Below are 17,996 nucleotides of genomic sequence, written 5' to 3' on the forward strand. Positions count from 1 at the left end.
TGAGTTGTGTAGACATGACCCTTAAGATCTTCTTTGATATGGAGAGATTCTTTCTTATGAAGATCTACTCCTTTGCCTTTATGAATATCTTGACTTGTAGGATACTCTTTTCTTTGGGAAGAAGATGTGAGTCCATTATGAGGTGGATATGATATGAGAGAAATTATGAGATCTTGAAGTGGATCAGATTGCACCAAAGTGGAAGAACCCATTATGCATGTCGAGGGTTCATGAACATCTTGCACTGACACATTAGAATCATGAGGGGTATCAGGATCACTAGGGGGATCAGGATCACAAGGGAAACTATGATTGTGTGGTGGACATGGTTCAATGATAGGCTCTTCAAGAGATGGAATGGGAGAAATAATAGGATCATCAAAAGAAATGCGATGTTGGAGTGTCTATGGAGCATTAAGACAAGGAGATGGAGGAACAAAAGGATCTTGTGGAGGATTTAAAGGAATAATTTGATCTTGACAAGGAGGAAGATCATTGGATTCCTCTTTCAAGGTGCTTTGCTCTTGACTTTTAATGGAATCATCGGAAAAGATGGAAGGGATATCTTGATCTTTCTTAGGAAGTGGAATGTCAATGGGATTTGAAAGGACATTGTGTTCATAAAATGGAAGGGGATCATTTGGGAATCGATGAACTGGAATATCTTGATCTTGCTCGGGGAATGGAGTGTCAATAGGACCTTGGATAAGATGGACAAGAATAGGGGAATCATCATGAGTTTCTCAGAAGATGGGGTCCTGGTCAACAATTGGATGGGATGATAAGGTTTTGGGATCTTGATCTTGATTTGTTTTAACACGCATTTCTTCATGCTCTAAATTATCCTCTTGACATGAGGTTGGACTTTGGATATGCATGGGGGATTCTAACAAGGAATCAATGATTTGGCACGAAGGGGATGCACTTTGAACATTTATGATGGATTCTGGCAAGGAATCAATGCTTGAACATGAGGAAGAGGGACTTCGAATGGGGCCCTCTAAAATAGGTAATGGCAATAAAGTGCATGGTGGCATTGGGTCTTGTATTTCTGAAACATGACAAGGATGTGCATCATGAATTGGATTATTGTGGCAATCAATTATGGATAGCTCTTGGATAATTGCATCCTTGGGTGTATTATTTGATGAGGACAATATAGGAGGTTCTTGTGAAACTTCTAAGGTGTAGGGATAGATGCCACTGGAGAGTCAATTTGTTTGTGGGGGGATGAGGCATTGCTAGACACAAGTGTATTATTTTGATCTTCCTCAAAGAACTCACTTGGTAGTTTCCTTAAGATCATTGCAATAAGGCCACCTTTCTTTCGAGGTTTTGACATAGTTGTATCTTGAATTTGAACTTGTTTGGTAAGGAGTTGGTTCTAATCTAATGTCATGTTTTGATATTGGACTAGGTTCAATTATTCTAACATGTTTGAAACTTGGGTTGGTGTGTGCTGCAACCTTTGTTTTTGAATGTTTGGTTGTGGTTGTTGACATTGATATTCCACCATTGGTTGAACCATTTGTGGACATTGTATAGTTGGTTGGACATATTGTTGAAATTGGACCATTGGTTGTATTGGTTGTATATGTTGAACAATTGGTTGAACCATTGGTTGTATTGGTTGAAAATCTGATTGATAGTAAACACCTTCTTGTTCTTGTTGTGGAGGCACATAATGTTGAAATTGATGTTGTCTCTTTTCTTGAAATTGTTTCATCATCTCTATTTGGGAGAGGAGAGCTGGAATTTCTGATCATTTAAGAAGAGATCTTACATCAATTGGCTCAATCTTTGGATTTTGACCTGGAAATTTTTGAAACATTTTGGACATTTGTGATCTATTCTTCTCAATGTTTTTCAATCTTTGTTCCAAAATCTCATTTTCTTGAGCTAGTTTCTCCTCTAGTTTTTGTATTTGGACATTTTCATCATCATGATAAATTTGATCCAAGTTTTGAGACATGTAGAGATTGGATTCACATGATTGATTGCTCAATTGTGATGACATGGCTTCGTAAGAAGGTTGAGATCTCATTTCAACAAACATGTCACTATGCAATGCAATATTTTTTTGGAATTTTTCATGGATGATATATGATATGCAACTAAATGCAAACTAAACAGACAGAAATGCAATCTATGGCAAGAATGCAACCTATGTTTTTGTTCTTTTTTCAAGATTTTGACAAACTTTTTGGAATGCAAATCTAAAAGAGACCCTTAAGAAATTGAAATGATGTCTAGACCTCAAAGGACAAAAGGACCAAGTGACAAAAGGACAAATGACAACATCTCCCCTATATGCTTGGATACTAAGCTAGGTTTGACCAAATGACAATAATGACATAAAGAGAAAAGGTTTGATAAGGTCTAGACTTCTTAACAATGACTTAGGGTTTATCAAAGATTTGGATTACTCAAGTATGACAAAACCTAGTTTTGACACTATATGCAAACGGACAATTACTATGCAAATGACCCTAATATGATATGATAATGACCTAAGCTTAATGAAGAAACCTAGGTGTAAAGTAGAAAATCGAACCCTAGGTGTTCCCCCACTCCAAGGAGAGAGAAAGGAGGTCACTAGGATTGATGGTTTTCACTTAGGAGAGACTTTACATTCAAAAGAGGGGTTGAAGCTCACAAGATCCAATCCCACACAATGCAAGATTGAATTCTAAGTGAGTTTCAAGGGTTGAGACAGCAAGGATACCCTCTTTTGTAAAGAATGTAGATAGAAGGATTGAACTAGGAGTGTATGTAAAAGTAAGAAAGATTCACTTGTAGATGGAGATAGGGACATGGGATGAAGCTACGGACCTGAAATTAGCATTAAAATGTTGAGACGATGCTGTCCTGCAAGTTTGAGTGAAAGTTGACAGGACGATGGCGCCCGGAGTGCACACGGTCCTCCAAAAAATCCACGAAACGAAGGGGGATCTGTTCATCTCTGCACAAGGATTCCAGATCTTCAATTACAGCCATGTACCTGCAACCTACACATAGAAAATAGAGGACGATTGGGGGATTAGGGATTAGGGGTTTGCCTTCAAGTCAAACCTCGGTTTTTGGAATTAACCAAGAAATGAGAATGCTGTAAATGTAAATGTTTGTAATGTAATTAAGTATTGATACCTTGTTGTATTCTTACATGCAAAGGTGTAATGATGTTGTATGTTGTAGGTGATCTCCTCTTCAATGGTTGAATCCTTGTCTTGAATGCAACACCTAGCCTTGAATGGAGACCTAGAATGCTCAATTGCTTGAAGGAATGCTTGAATGCTTGAATGTTTGAATGTTTGAATATTTGAATATCGCTTCTGCCTCTTGCACACATATGTTTTTCCTCCTCTTTTTCTCCCTTTTTCTGGGAGGGGAAATGTAGTTTATATACTTTTCAATTAGGGTTAGGAGACTGATTTTTCCAACCTTAGGCTGACCTAGGAGCATTATTTTCCAAATTGCAAACTTGAAGACCCGATGCCCAACAAGAGATCGGGCCCAAAATAGGGCCAGGGACCAGGGTGCTGGGCGCCATGGTCCTGAGGGACCAGGGCACTAGGTGCCATGTTCCTGAAGGACCAGGACATTGGGTGCCATGGTCCCACCTCCCGAGATAGTAGGGTGCAAGGAGGATCAGGCCAAGGTGCAGAAAGATGCAGTTTTTGATGTTGTAAATAGGTTTCGGGGTCTCCATTCAGGTTCAATGTTGCGCCGCCATCGTGAAGACCCAAATGCAGTTGAAATTGCAAGTGTCACAATTTTACAACACTACATTTAGCCCCCTCTTTAGCAAGAGTATAAGCGTATGCCCATACTTCTGGTAAAGTACAAGGAAACAACATTGAAAGACTTTCACCACATCAAGGAGGCAAGATACACCAAGCCCCCAGTGGACTAAGGATCTTACGACTTTGATTGACAAAGTAAAAGGGAAGATCATAAGGGAGGACCATGACTGTCAGTAGTAAGGTTCCCTCACTATGAGTCATGTAAGAAAAATACCAAAAATTTTCAAGGCAAAGCTAAGTTCGCCAAGAAATTTTTAAGGATCTTGAAGAGATATGAACAGAGTGTATACCCCCTATGTTAAAGCGATCGCATATGCCTCATTGGGGGTGATTTCTTTAAGTTAGTCATACACATAAGAAATGAGAAGGGAAAGGAGCATGTTATCTCAAAGATTTAGGCCCCAAGTGTGAGATAAACCCAAGGATAATAGACACAAAACACAAAGCACGAGGTGAATTCACTTTCCTTGGGGTCAGTATGCTGTATGATAATTCATGTATATCATATGTATGTATGCATAATTGTTCTTCATTCCCCAATCAAGGAAGGTCACCTAGAAGAAGGGAGCACATGTGATTTTTGAGTCAACATGAGAGAGACCAAAAGAGATCTCAATGCTTTGCATCATCCTCAAGTAGACAACACTAAGGACAACAAATAGAAGAATGAAAATAACACATAGAAGAAGTAACAAAAGAGATCAAGAGAGGAGGAGAGAGTCTGCTATGCTAATGAACTAGTCTAGCATGTCATCCACCCCCTGATCTTGCTGATCAATATTTCAGGAAGGCAGGAAACATACTAGAGGAGGAACATCCAACACAGCAGATGGAGCTATCACAAGATCCAAACAAGGGCTATGTTCATGTTCCAAGCCACGTTGTTCTTGTCTAGGAGCTAAGATAAGTGCTTTAGAAAATTTGTTAGATAAATGGTTATCAATATCAACATATTCATATTCACTATCAGAAGAAAGAGAAGTAACATTTTAATCATGAATAACATTTTCATCTATATCATCATCAAGATTTATAAAAATAGGATCTTTAACTCGCACAAGATCAAAACCATCATGCATCTTATGTTTAGGAGATTTTGGCTCAGTTTTTGACTGAGGAGAAAATGGAATAATACTAGCTAAAGCTATTTTTGGGGATTGCAAAGTTTGGGAAACAGCTGCACGATTTCTAAGATGACGCTTCCATCGACGTTCATGCACAGAACAATTTCATGTAGTTTTAGTAGGAAGTTGAGAAGATTGAGGAGGAGGAATGTTCTCATCCTTATCACTTGGGTGTTTAGGTTGTGTTCTCTTAGGCTGGATAATAGGAGAATAAGAAGGTCTCTTCTCTCTATAAAAAGAAGGAGGAGGAACTGCTCCATATAAGGGAGGAATATTTGGTTTAGGAAGGAGACCAAGTCCATCATGACGAGGAGGGATAGGTCTACTTTTAGGAAGTTTATTAGATATAGACATAGTCACATCCATAGGGATGGGTTGGGAATCTTCTTGAGGAAAGACATTAGTTTTATCTTTCAAAGGAAGAATTTCCTTCTCAAGAATGATAGGAATGTCAAGTTTGGGTGTTCTAGGTTCACTTAGAGATAGGATCATATCTGTTTTCCACTTTTGATAAAATTTGAAAAGATGATCACTTCGCGGAGGAAGAGACTGGAATTGTTTAGGCCAAAAGTAATCAATAGGAATGCTAGAAGTTCTTTCAGCTGGTTTAAAGAGACTATGATTGATAGTAACAACTTCACCATTATGGGGAAATTTCAAACACTTATGAATAAGAGAAGCAATAGCTTTCATGGAAGATAGCCAAGGATAGCCAAGCTTCACACGAAATTGTTCGGAAGATGGAATAATAGCAAAGTTCACATCAAGGGATTTGTTATGGACCTCAATAGGCAATGTAATAGAACCAATTACAGGAGAAGAAAATGCATCAAATAGTTTCACAATCACATCTATTTTGTCATATATCACTTGATTCAATTGCAAAGTAAAAAGAAATTCTTTAGTAATAACATTAACCATGCACGAAGGATCAATAAGCACTCCACGGCAAGGTGTATTCTTGACTTTTGCAACTATGTATAAAGGACCATCAGGTGCCCTGATAGTTTCACTAGAATCAAATGTGATGGAAGGTTCTTTAGGGATTTTTTGCTACTCCACAAAGTTAATCACATTCAGAGTCATAGACACAAGACCATTAGGTGAGAAAGAGGAATCATTAGTCTCAATCACATTAGAGGTATGAGAAGGTAATGGATTAGTAAAAATCTTAAGATTTTGGTTAGGAGGAGCTATAGATGTGTTTCCTTTATCATTCACACCTAAAACGGAGATAGTATTATTATCAATCAAATCTTGAATTTTACCCTTTAAAGAAAAACATTTTTCAGTATCATGCCCAGGTTGACGGTGAAATTGACAAAAAGATTTGTTATCAAAATAGGGTGAATTAATCTTTGCAGGATCTATTTGCTTTATAGGAGGGAGAGTAAGCACATTTTGTTCCAATAACTTATTCATAATACTATGCAATGATTCATTCAAAGGAGTAAACTCTCTTTGTTTCTTGAAAAACTTAGAAATAGGAGGCACACCTGATGTTGCATTCACATTGTTGTTGGTGATGTTTTCATTGAACTTAATGAACCCTCTATTCGGTTTAAACTTCCCAAATGGTTGTTGACCAATATCACCCTTATCACTCGGAGCCATAGGATTTGCGTGTTCCATTTGACTCACAGTCAGTTGATAATTGTGAAGAGTAGCACACAACTGTTGGAAAGAAGTAAACTTAGAAAATAGAAGTTTTTCTCTAATATCTTTTTGTAAATTAGAAATAAAGATTCTTTGAATATCATTGTCAAGTACTGGAAAAGAAATTTGAGCACATAAATGCTTATATCTACCAATGAAATCAGTCACTTTTTCTTTAACACCTTGTTTACAATGCATTAAATCAATCAAAGTAACTTTAGGACTTATATTGTTTTGAAATTGTTGAATAAAAGCATCTGCAAGTTGTTGGAAAGACGTAATAGAATAGGAAGGCAATGAGCAATACCATTGTAGAGCCTTATCTCTTAATGTTCTAGTAAATAGTTTTGCAAGCAACCTTTGGTCATGAGCAAAATCGGTAAATATTGTTTGAAAGGTCTTAACATGTGTTAGAGGATCACCTTTACCATTATAAAGCTCCAACTACAGGATTTCAACATGCTTAGGGGGGATAGCTCGAACAATGTCAAGAGAAAGTGGGCTCACAACATCAAATGTGGGCACACTAAACTTAGGTTGATTCATAGAGGCAATTTGTTGCTGTAAAGAAGAGACAGTTTGTGCAAGATTGTTAATGGTCGCTTCAGTCGAAGAGTTCATATTAGACATGTTAGATTATGATGGAGATATTATGTTATTAAAAGAAGGCATGGATTGAGAGTAAGGTGGCGGGACACTATGATGGTTAGTCATAGGAGATGATTGGAAAGAAGGAACACTACAAGGAGGAATGGAATGGTTAAATGAATTGCCCCCTTGCGTCATGTTCATTTGTGGAGATGTAATAGGGACACTCATTGAAGGAATGAATGAAGAAGTCGGATTGAATGAAGGAAGAGGGTTGGTTGAAGAAGAAGGATTGCCCTCATGACTGGTGATCATAGGTGGAATATTTTGTATTGAAGTAGTCATTATGTTTGATGTAAAAGTAGGTATACTAGCAATAGAAGTTGTCAAAGGGGTAGCATGATTGACTTGAGTAGGAGGTTGTGTATAACGTAAAGTTTCGGCACAACTCTTCATAGGCATCACATTCGAATCCATGATGTGTGCAATACTACGTAAAATATCAATTCCATTCTTATCACTTTGAACCATACATTTTAGACCCTCAATTAATGAAAGAGCTTGACTATCGGGATATTCTTGAGACATCCATTGCTGAAAATCATCAAATTGGTTATCCAATTTCGAAAGTTGTTCTATAGAAACCTCATGGAGAGCTTCTTCATCATTAAGAGGATTAGAGGAATTACCCATGTCCTCGTTAAAAAGGCCATTCAAATTAGGTTCCATCTCCTCGGTAATTAAACCTTGGAAAGGCTTAATTCTAAGGCTTCGTCTAATGGGAATAGTGTAAGTAGGGCTTATTGTTGTAAAACTCATGCACTAGAGAGAGAGAGAAGATTTTGAATTTTGAAAATAAAGTTGGCAAAATTGAACAATGAGATAATGATTATCCAATTTGAATTTTTTGAAAGAAGAGGGAAACACAACTTCCAAGAAAGGTAGGCACAATTAAAAATTAGGGCCAAGGGGGTAGCACTTAATTTTAATTGTTATCTAAAAAATTGAAATCTTGAATTTTGAATTTATTTTCGAATTTAGAGGTAGAAAATTTCAATAAAATCAGCCAATCTCCTAGATTTAAGCTGTTAAATGCAATCATGACAATCTCCCGAAGTTTCAGAAAAAATGTCGGGGACCGTGGTGAACGGAGTGCACACAGTCCTCGCAACTTTTTTTGAAATTTTCAGGGATGAAATTTATGATGATTTTAAAGCTAATCTGAAAAAATTGAGTGATTTTACGATCTGTAGATAGGCCAAATTAAAGTTGCAATCTCAAAATTGAACCCTACCAAGATTGTTAAAAAATGCAAAATTTGAATTTTGAAAAAGAGAGGGAAACTGAAATTTTGAATTTTATGATTTTAGAGGGAATACTAAAAGCAATGCAAGCTTTGAAATTTAAAAGTTGACTCAATTTCACGCAAAAGTCAATTTTGAAAGCGGAAATCAAAGTTGTTGCAATTAAACACTTAAATTTCAAAGTCACAAATTGCAAAAAATTTGAATAAAGCACTGAAACTTCGAATGAATGCCAACACACTTTTCAGATTTAGGACTGTAAGAAACACAATTTTAACACAAAATTTCAATTTCAACAATTTTTGAATGATTATAAGCCTTAATCCAAGCAATCACTAGACAAACTTTGACTTTAATTTTGAAAGTGTTAGAATTGATGAAATCAACCAAGATTCTGGATTCTAGTAGAAAAATACAGTAAGATCTAGCTCCCAAAATTTCAGAAAAAATGTTGGGGACGATGGCGCTCGGAGTGCACACGGTCCTCACAACTTTTTTCAAAATTTTTAGGGATGAGAGATATTATGATTTTGTTGTGGAATCCAAAGTTACAGCCGATTTGGAGGTGTTTTGATTAGTGAAATCATCAGTCAAAGGTTGAATCAAGAGGGTTTTAAAAATTAGGGTTTTGACACTTAACCACTTAATTTTCAGAATTAAAGCACAAATATGAATTGACAATTTGCAATAGAAGGGTAGATCTGAAATAAGCATTAACAATTAAACATTTCACAAGCTCAATTACTAAAAAGGGAGTTTAGGGTTTTTATGCAATTAACCTCTAAAATTTGCACAAGATCAAACATGGAAATGTAATTAAGGAAGAAATTTTTTTTTTTAGATCTAACCATGAATAATCAGAATTAGGATGTTCACATTAGGTTCACCAAAATGTAAAGCGGAAAATTGAACCCTAGGTGTTCCCCCACTCCAAGGAGAGAGAAAGGAGGTCACTAGGATTGACGGTTTTCACTTAGGAGAGACTTTACATTCAAAAGAGGGGTTGAAGCTCACAAGATCCAATCCCACACAATGCAAGATTGAATTCTAAATGAGTTTCAAGGGTTGAGACAGCAAGGATACCCTCTTTTGTAAAGAATGTAGACAGAAGGATTGAACTAGGAGTGTATGTAAAAGTAAGAAAGATTCACTTGTAGACGGAGATAGGGACACGGGATGAAGCTACGGACCTAAAATTAGTAGTAAAATGTCGAGACGATGCTTTCCTACAAGTTTGAGCGAAAGTTGACGGGACGATGGCGCCCGGAGTGCACACGGTCCTCCGAAAAATCTGCGAAACAAAGGGAGATCTGTTTGTCTCTGCACAAGGATTCCAGATCTTCAATTACAGCTGCGTACCTGCAACCTACACATAGAAAAGAGAGGATGATTGGGGGGTTAGGGATTAGGGGTTTGCCTTCAGGTCAAACCCCGATTTTTGGAATTAACCAAGAAATGAGAATGTTGTAAATGTAAATGTTTGTAATGGAATTAAGTATTGATACCTTGTTGTAAGAATGTTTGTATTCTTACATGCAAAGGTGTAATGATGTTGTATGTTGTAGGTGATCTCCTCTTCAATGGTTGAATCCTTGTCTTGAATGTAACACCTAGCCTTGAATGGAGACCTAGAATGCTCAATTGCTTGAAGGAATGCTTGAATGCTTGAATGTTTGAATGTTTGAATATTTGAATATCGCTTCCGCCTCTTGCACACATATGTTTTTCCTCCTCTTTTTCTCCCTTTTTCTGGGAGGGGAAATGTAGTTTATATACTTGTCAATTAGGGTTAGGAGACTGAATTTTTTGACCTTAGGCTGACCTAGGAGCATTATTTTCCAAATTGCAAACTTGAAGACCTGATGCCCAACAAGAGACCGGGCCCAAAATAGGGCTAGGGACTAGGGTGCTGGACGCCATGGTCCCACCTCCCAGGACAGCAGGGTGCAAGGAGGATCAGGCCAAGGTGCAGAAAGATGCAGTTTTTGATGTTGTAAACAAGTTTCGGGGTCTCCATTCAGGTTCAACATTGCACCACCATCGTGAAGACCCAAATGCAGTCAAAATTGCAAGTGTCACAATTTTACAACGCTACACTAGGTTATGCAAATATGAATGTATGACAATGGTATTACTCTAATGCAAGAGGACACATGCAAAAGGATGACCCTTATTGATATGAAAAGGAGTATGACCTAGATGAAATCTAACCTTGGTACTTGACAATGACTTTACAAAATGCAAACCTAAGATGCACCTAAATCTAAGTGACATGAATGTTGAGACAAGATTTTGAAAAATGTTTGACAACCATGTTTGAAAGTGTTTTGAACTTTTTTGGATGAAATGTTCTTGTGTTTGACCTTGTTTTGAATCAGTTTGTCTTGGTTTTTGAAATGAAACACAACTCAACTTTTGACAGGTAAAGAAGACAAGATAATTTAACTTAGACTCAAGACAATCATGCACATTCACACATTTCTTATGGTAGGCAAAGATAGTAGGTACTTGAGAGGTAGACTCATTATGAGATTCAAGGAGAATACATAGATTCTTGACCCCACAGGCTCCCCTCCATGACACTCACTTCTCAGGGCAGCCAAGCATCAGTCCCCATGGAAATCTCCCCATGCTGAACTTAGTATCTCTTCCAAGTATCCGAACTTGTCCTTCTCAAGCAACTAGAAGGATTTTTGGCCTTTAAATACAAGGTGTTTAGTAAGGATTTCTGTTAAGCATTACTCCTTGGCATCACACAAGCATGATTGAGACATTAAGCCCACCAAGATACCAAACAAATGTAGTCACACAAGCATGATTTAGACCATGAAGTCCTACTTAGATGTTGATATGAGAAAGAGTTCAAGGTCATCACTTCCCAAGTAACTACAATTCCCACGTAACCCTTCCTTCAAAGCTTTCGCCCATCAAGTATTTGTTTATAGTGAGTTAGAATGCCAAGGTATTCTAGCTGTACTCACTTTGGGTCATTCCCTTCTCACGATTATCACTTGCTTGCAAAAGAAAATGGTCGGGAAGGCAGGCCCTCTAAAGGTGACACACAATCAAAAACATGAGCATGGTATCGAAGATCTCGATTTCTGATCACCCTAAGAAGGATGAGAGCATACTCTCCTACTTCAATGTCAAACTCAATAATCAAAGCAAACATATATTCATTCCATCCTATTTAGAAATCATACTAGGTGCCTAAACATTAATTACAAACACAAAGTTTAGTTGTAGTCCAAGGCAACCTACAAAACCCAAGTCAGAAGTTTGATATGTTTAGTCTTTGACTATCGAACCTGCATAAAATGTGTTAGTAGTTTCATTTGTTGTCTTTGTCATATGTATGCCAAGGTTCTACACAGAGAATGAGTACCAACAAAACCAAAAAAGTAGAAACAGAATGCAAAAGAAAATAATTTGCAAGTGAAAAACACTGCCTTTTACCTTTGTTTCTAGCCCTACATAGGCGCAAAATGCTTTACACAGGCATAGAATGTCCTTGACATAGGCACATAATGCTTGACATAGGCGCAAAAATTCCTAGAAAACCCTGTATTACCCTGTTTCTTGGGTTTTTAACCTGCAAATCAACTCAAGAGCACTCAAAAGCATGATTAGGGGGTTATTTCACGTCGGGTTCACCAATTAATGTAGCTAGGAAATCGGAAATCATCACAAGCAAATCAAAATACTAATCTAGCTCAATCACGAAAGCTTAAATGCAATGATCAATCCTAATTACATCCAATAGAGACATGAAAGCAAAACATTCAAGATTAAAAGCTAAGCAAACCAAATGCAGATCTGAATATCTCCTTCATGCGGCTCCATTGTCCTTCTTTCTTCTTCAAATAACCTTGTTGTGGATCTCACCTACTAGTGCATGATCATGATATGGAAGCAAGTAGACAACATGATTGCTCAAGAATACTCGAAGCATGATTAATTCAACAAAGTGGTTATTAGATCAGGATTGAAGAAATTCATCCAATTTATAGATAAATTGGAGAAAAGATCAAATTAGCATGAAGAGATTCAAATGGAAATTGCAAATCAAAAATGTCAATTATGACAAATTATGACAACTTTGCACTTTCTATGCAAAATTGATTAATTGATAATTCATGACAAAATTATGACAACTTTCTATGTCAAAAATTGATTGATTGTCAATTATGACAAATTATGACAGATTGAAATATCATTCCCATGAAATTAGGAGGAAAATAGGAGGAAATTGAATTAGAAATTAGGAATATTAGAAAATTGGAAAGTTAGGAATTTAAGAAATTAGAAAAAGAGGAAATAGGAATTTAGTGAATTAATTAATAATTTTTCATTTATTAATCAATTCACAAAGAGGGAATTTAGAAATTGATGGAAAATGAGGAAATTAGGAATTAGGAGAAATTAGGTAAATCAATTAATAATTTGTCATTTATTAATTAATTCACAAAAGGAGGAATAATTAGTTAGCCAATTAAATTAAACATTTAATTGTGACATGAAGACCTAGGATAAATAAACAAATTATTTAACCTAGAGGGAGAAATGACAAACAGGGTTAAATGAATAAAATCATGAAACCCTAAAAGATGAATTAGAAATGCAAGGATGACAATTAGGTCTTGATGAATGATAATTGATACCAATTCGATTTGATCATGATTTTGACTTGATAAAAGACTAATACTGACAAACGATGTGACTGATAAATGCACCAATTGACGAGGAACAATGACTAATTGATCCAAATTGATAAAGATGACGATCGATGACAAATCAATCACAAAATGACAAGATTGATGATAAATTGATCAAAAGACAAGAATCGATGACAAATCGATTGCATGATGACAAGATTGATAAGAGGACAAAACTCTAATTAGGATTGACGATGTCCAAAATGATGACAAATGAATATGCACATAGATGCGACAGGATAAGATTGACCAAAATCATGACAAATATTGTTATCGACAAGACCTAATTCGAGAGCGAGATAAATGAAGAATGAAGAAGAAGGAATCGATGCTCGCAAATGATAAAGACCAAGTGCGTGACATAGGAGAAATGTTAATGCGACATAAAAACCCTAAAATAAGGCAATGCGCAAATGTTAAAGTACGATTCCGCAAGCGTTGACCATTTTTAGGTGTCTACACCAGTCATAAACCAAATTACTACCGGTTAAACACAATGAGATTGTGAAAGATATAAACTGGAAACACTTATCTTACCACACAACCTACACCCTGATTTCCACATTATCCTTGTGCATAAATAGGTAATCTATCATCAACAATATAATAACATGCTAGATCAACATGATTCACTGCTTGACAGAAAACAACAAAGCATCATATAAAAAGGACATCACACATGACACACATATTTTTCACGTGGAAACCCAACTGGGAAAAACCATGGTGGGGATGAATACCCACAAGCTATTTTTGAAGTCTTTAGAAGTCCACTCTATTAGGAGCCTAGTCTGGTTAAAGACTATTACAATAGGTTATGTTAAAAACCAATCCTATTAGGGATCACCTAGTTAAGGGATGGCTAGAATACCCGATTAAGGGTTAAACCCTGTTAGAGGTTACCTTGTTAGAGGATTTCATGAATCCAATGGCTTTGAGTCACCCTATTAAAGGATTTACAGCAAGCTGGTTTAAGCTACCCTATTAAGGGATTTTCCAACTATTGAAGTGGTTAGAGATCAATATGTATTACAATGATCTGGTAATATCACTTCAATTTCCAATGCAGATCTGTTTTAGTTCCTTTCTTCTGCATACACACTCTATAGGTATCAACCCTCTTATTTGGTCTGGCAAGAATCACGTGTCTTTGCACTTAGATACATACACAACATCGACCTTATAGGAAACAGATAGGTCAGTAACATAAACCCTAAAACCTAAACATTTAGGTTGAGCAATTTAGTCAGTTCAATCCTGACCATTGAACACTTTACATTTGAATACAATGGTCTTGAATATATCTCAAGACATTCTCCATCATTCGTTCTTTGCCACTTCTTGGAGGCAATAACCCATCATGTATTCTCCACCATTTATAGGGACTTTGCTCATTTCTGAGGTAGATAGAATCAATCCCCTTCATGCAAGATCCTTCATGCACATGAGGCTGACATGGTAACATGATCTGATCTCCATTACACTACTAACTCATCACACAATGCCATCGGTTGAATCACATAGGCTTGAAATACTTCAATCGAAAACCCTAAAGTTGAGACTACCAACTAGTAGTCATACCATATTAAACCGCTTCACCTTTAGCACATATACCGGTTCTCATCATTCTACTGGCTCACTTTTCCAGTTGCTTAACTTAAATAAACCTGTTCACTCTTCATCATATTACCGGTTCACTCTTCATCATATTACCAGTTCTCTTTCAACATATTACGGGTTCTCTCTTGAGCATATTACCGGTTCTCTCTTGAGCATATTGTCATCAATGACAACACAATATCATCATGTCAACATATTCTGCACATATGCCAACAATCTCCCCCTTTGGCATTGATGGCAATATACAAAGAATACAAAGATATCTCTCTTTCTCCATCACATCTTCTCCTTAATACTGCAGATATCTTCTTCACTTCACATCTTCTCCCCCTTTGACAACAATGCCAAAGTGGAGGCACAAGTTTCCCTATTCCACTATGCTGCTCCCCCTGAGGAGTAGCATCCTTCAACACATCAATCCTGAAAAGATATATGAAAGTAAGATCTGACTAATGTGGATCACACACCTTTATATTACTTCTTGAAGGGGCAGCACCCCTAATTCACCTCTCAGATAGGTAAAAGTAGCCTTCGGTAGAGGCTTGTTGAATGTCTACTAACTGCTCCTTACTAGAAACATGTTCCAGTACTACCCCTTTCTTCTAAACATTTTCTCTCAAGAAATGATACTTGAGTTCAAAGTGCTTGGTTCTAGCATGTAAAACTAGATTCTTGGAAATGTTAATTACACTTGTATTGTCACAAAGTATACTTACTGGTTTAGATACAAGAACTTTGAAGCATTCAATACATGCTTCAACCAAATAGTCTGGGTGTAGTTCATAAAAGCTACAACATACTCTGCCTCTGCTATAGACTGAGAGATACAACTCTGCTTTCTACTCATCCATGAGACCATTCTACCACCAAGAAAGAATGCACCACCATTTGTGCTCTTCCGGTCATCAACATTACCAGACCCAATCAATATCTGTGAACACTTTCAGATTGAAATCATCATTGCATGGATACCAAAATCCATAGTCAATAGTTCCCTTCAGATATCCAAGAATCTACTTAACTGCTACCAAGTGGGATTCTCTTGGGCTTTGCTGAAACCGAGTGGTAATACCTACTACATGTGCAATGTTTGGTCTAGTATTCACCACATAATGCAACTTACCAATCATTGATTGGTATTCCTTCTCATTTACCAATGCTGAGTCATCCTCTTTTGATAGTTTACAACCGGTCACCATTGGTGTACCAACCGGTTTGCTGTCTTCCATGCCAAAGGTCTTCAACACCTCTTTGAGATACTTGGACTGAGTAATAAAGATTCCATCTTTCATTCGCTGAATCTACAATCCAATGAAGAACTTAATCTCCCCTATGAGTGACATCTCAAACTCTTTTTTCATCTCATCTGCAAATTCATGACTCATCTTATCATCTCCACCAAATATTATGTCATCAACAAATACTTCACAGTTCAGAGTCTGATCTCCTTCTGATTTCAAGTAGATATTTCTATCTTCACTTGTTTTTTCAAATCCAATCTTCACAAGATTAGAGTGCAATTGTTCATACCATGCTCTAGGTGCCTGCTTCAGTCCATACAAGGCACACCATGTCATTGTCTTCTAATAGGGAAAACCCATCTGGTTGCTCTATATATACCTCCTCTTCAAGTATTCCATTCAGGAATGTAGATTTTACATCCATTTGGTATACCTTGAATCCTTTAAAAGCTACATATATAAGAAGCATACGAACTCCTTCCAATCTTGCTACTAGAGCAAAGGTTTCTCCATAGTCTTCCCCTTCTTCTTGGGCATATCCTTTACACACTAGTCTGGCCTTGTTCCTTACCACTATGCCATCCTCATTCAGCTTATTTCTGAAGACCCATTTGGTTCCAATGACATTTTTATGCTCTGGTCTTGGTACCAAAGACCATGTACCATTCTTCTCTATCTGGTCAAGTTCTTCTTCCATTGCCTTGATCTAGTCTCCATCTTAATGTGCCTCCTTGAATGTATTAGGCTCAAATTTAGAGATCATACATGAGCTTTCTATAACCTTTCTTCTTGTAAGAATTCCTGCATCTTTGTTTCCTATGATTTGCTTTGGATCATGATTGAGTTTAACATACCTAGGTATATTCTTAATAGATTCCTCTTTCTTTTCTTCTTCATCCTCATCTTCATCAGCATCAACATCCACCTGTGTAGGAGCACAATTGCTGGTACTAGGCTGAATTGCAATTAGTTCCCAGAAGGTTACTACTGGTTCATCTCCTACATGCTCTCTACCAGTTTCCTCATGTTTCTCAAAGTTTTCATCAACCCTAACATTGATGCTTTCAACAATTCTCTAAGTCCTATAGTTAAAACATTTGAGAGCTTTGCTCTTTGTGGAATACCCTAGGAATATTTCCTCATCACATTTAGCATCAAACTTGCTATGATGTTCACTCCTCTTGATATAACATTTACTTCCAAATACTCCGAAGTAGCTTACCACTAGTGTCTTACCAGTCCAGTACTCATAAGGAGTCTTATCCTTTCCTTTCTTGATGAGTACTTGGTTCATTATGTAGACTGCAGTGCTCACCGCTTCTCTCCAAAAGGTGTGAGAAACCTTTCCTTGGATTATCATGGTTCTAGCCGCTTCAACCACCATCTGGTTGTTTCTATCTGCTAAGCCATTCTGTTGTGGAGTCCTGAGGGAAGACAATTTCCTCTTGATGCCATTCTCTTCACAATATTTATTGAATTCACCAGAAGTGAATTCTCCTCCTTGATCAGGTCTAAGGCATTTGATTCTTCTACCACTTTCCTTTTCTATCAGTGCTCTGAAAGCTTTGAACTTTCCAAAGGCTTCAAACTTATCCTTCAAGAATGTGACCCACATCATTCTTAAGCAATCATCTGTAAGAATCATAAAATACCTATCTCCCTACACACTCCTAGTTTTCATAGGACCACACAAATCAGTATGCACAAGATCAAGTAAATTGTTTGCAGTGAAAGATTTATCTTTTAAGGTTGAGGAAGACATTTTCCCCAGTTGACACTCTCTCCACAAAGGATTTTTTGGTTTCCTCAGCATCGGCAATCCTCTGACTACCTTGATCTTACTGGCCTTCACAATGTTATCAAATTTTATATGGTAGAGTCTCCTATGCCATATCCAGCTATCATCAAACCTAGCCATAAGACATGTACTTATACTTGCATTTAG

Source organism: Cryptomeria japonica, chromosome 9, assembly GCF_030272615.1.
Source record: "Cryptomeria japonica chromosome 9, Sugi_1.0, whole genome shotgun sequence".
In the NCBI taxonomy this organism is placed as follows: domain Eukaryota; kingdom Viridiplantae; phylum Streptophyta; class Pinopsida; order Cupressales; family Cupressaceae; genus Cryptomeria; species Cryptomeria japonica.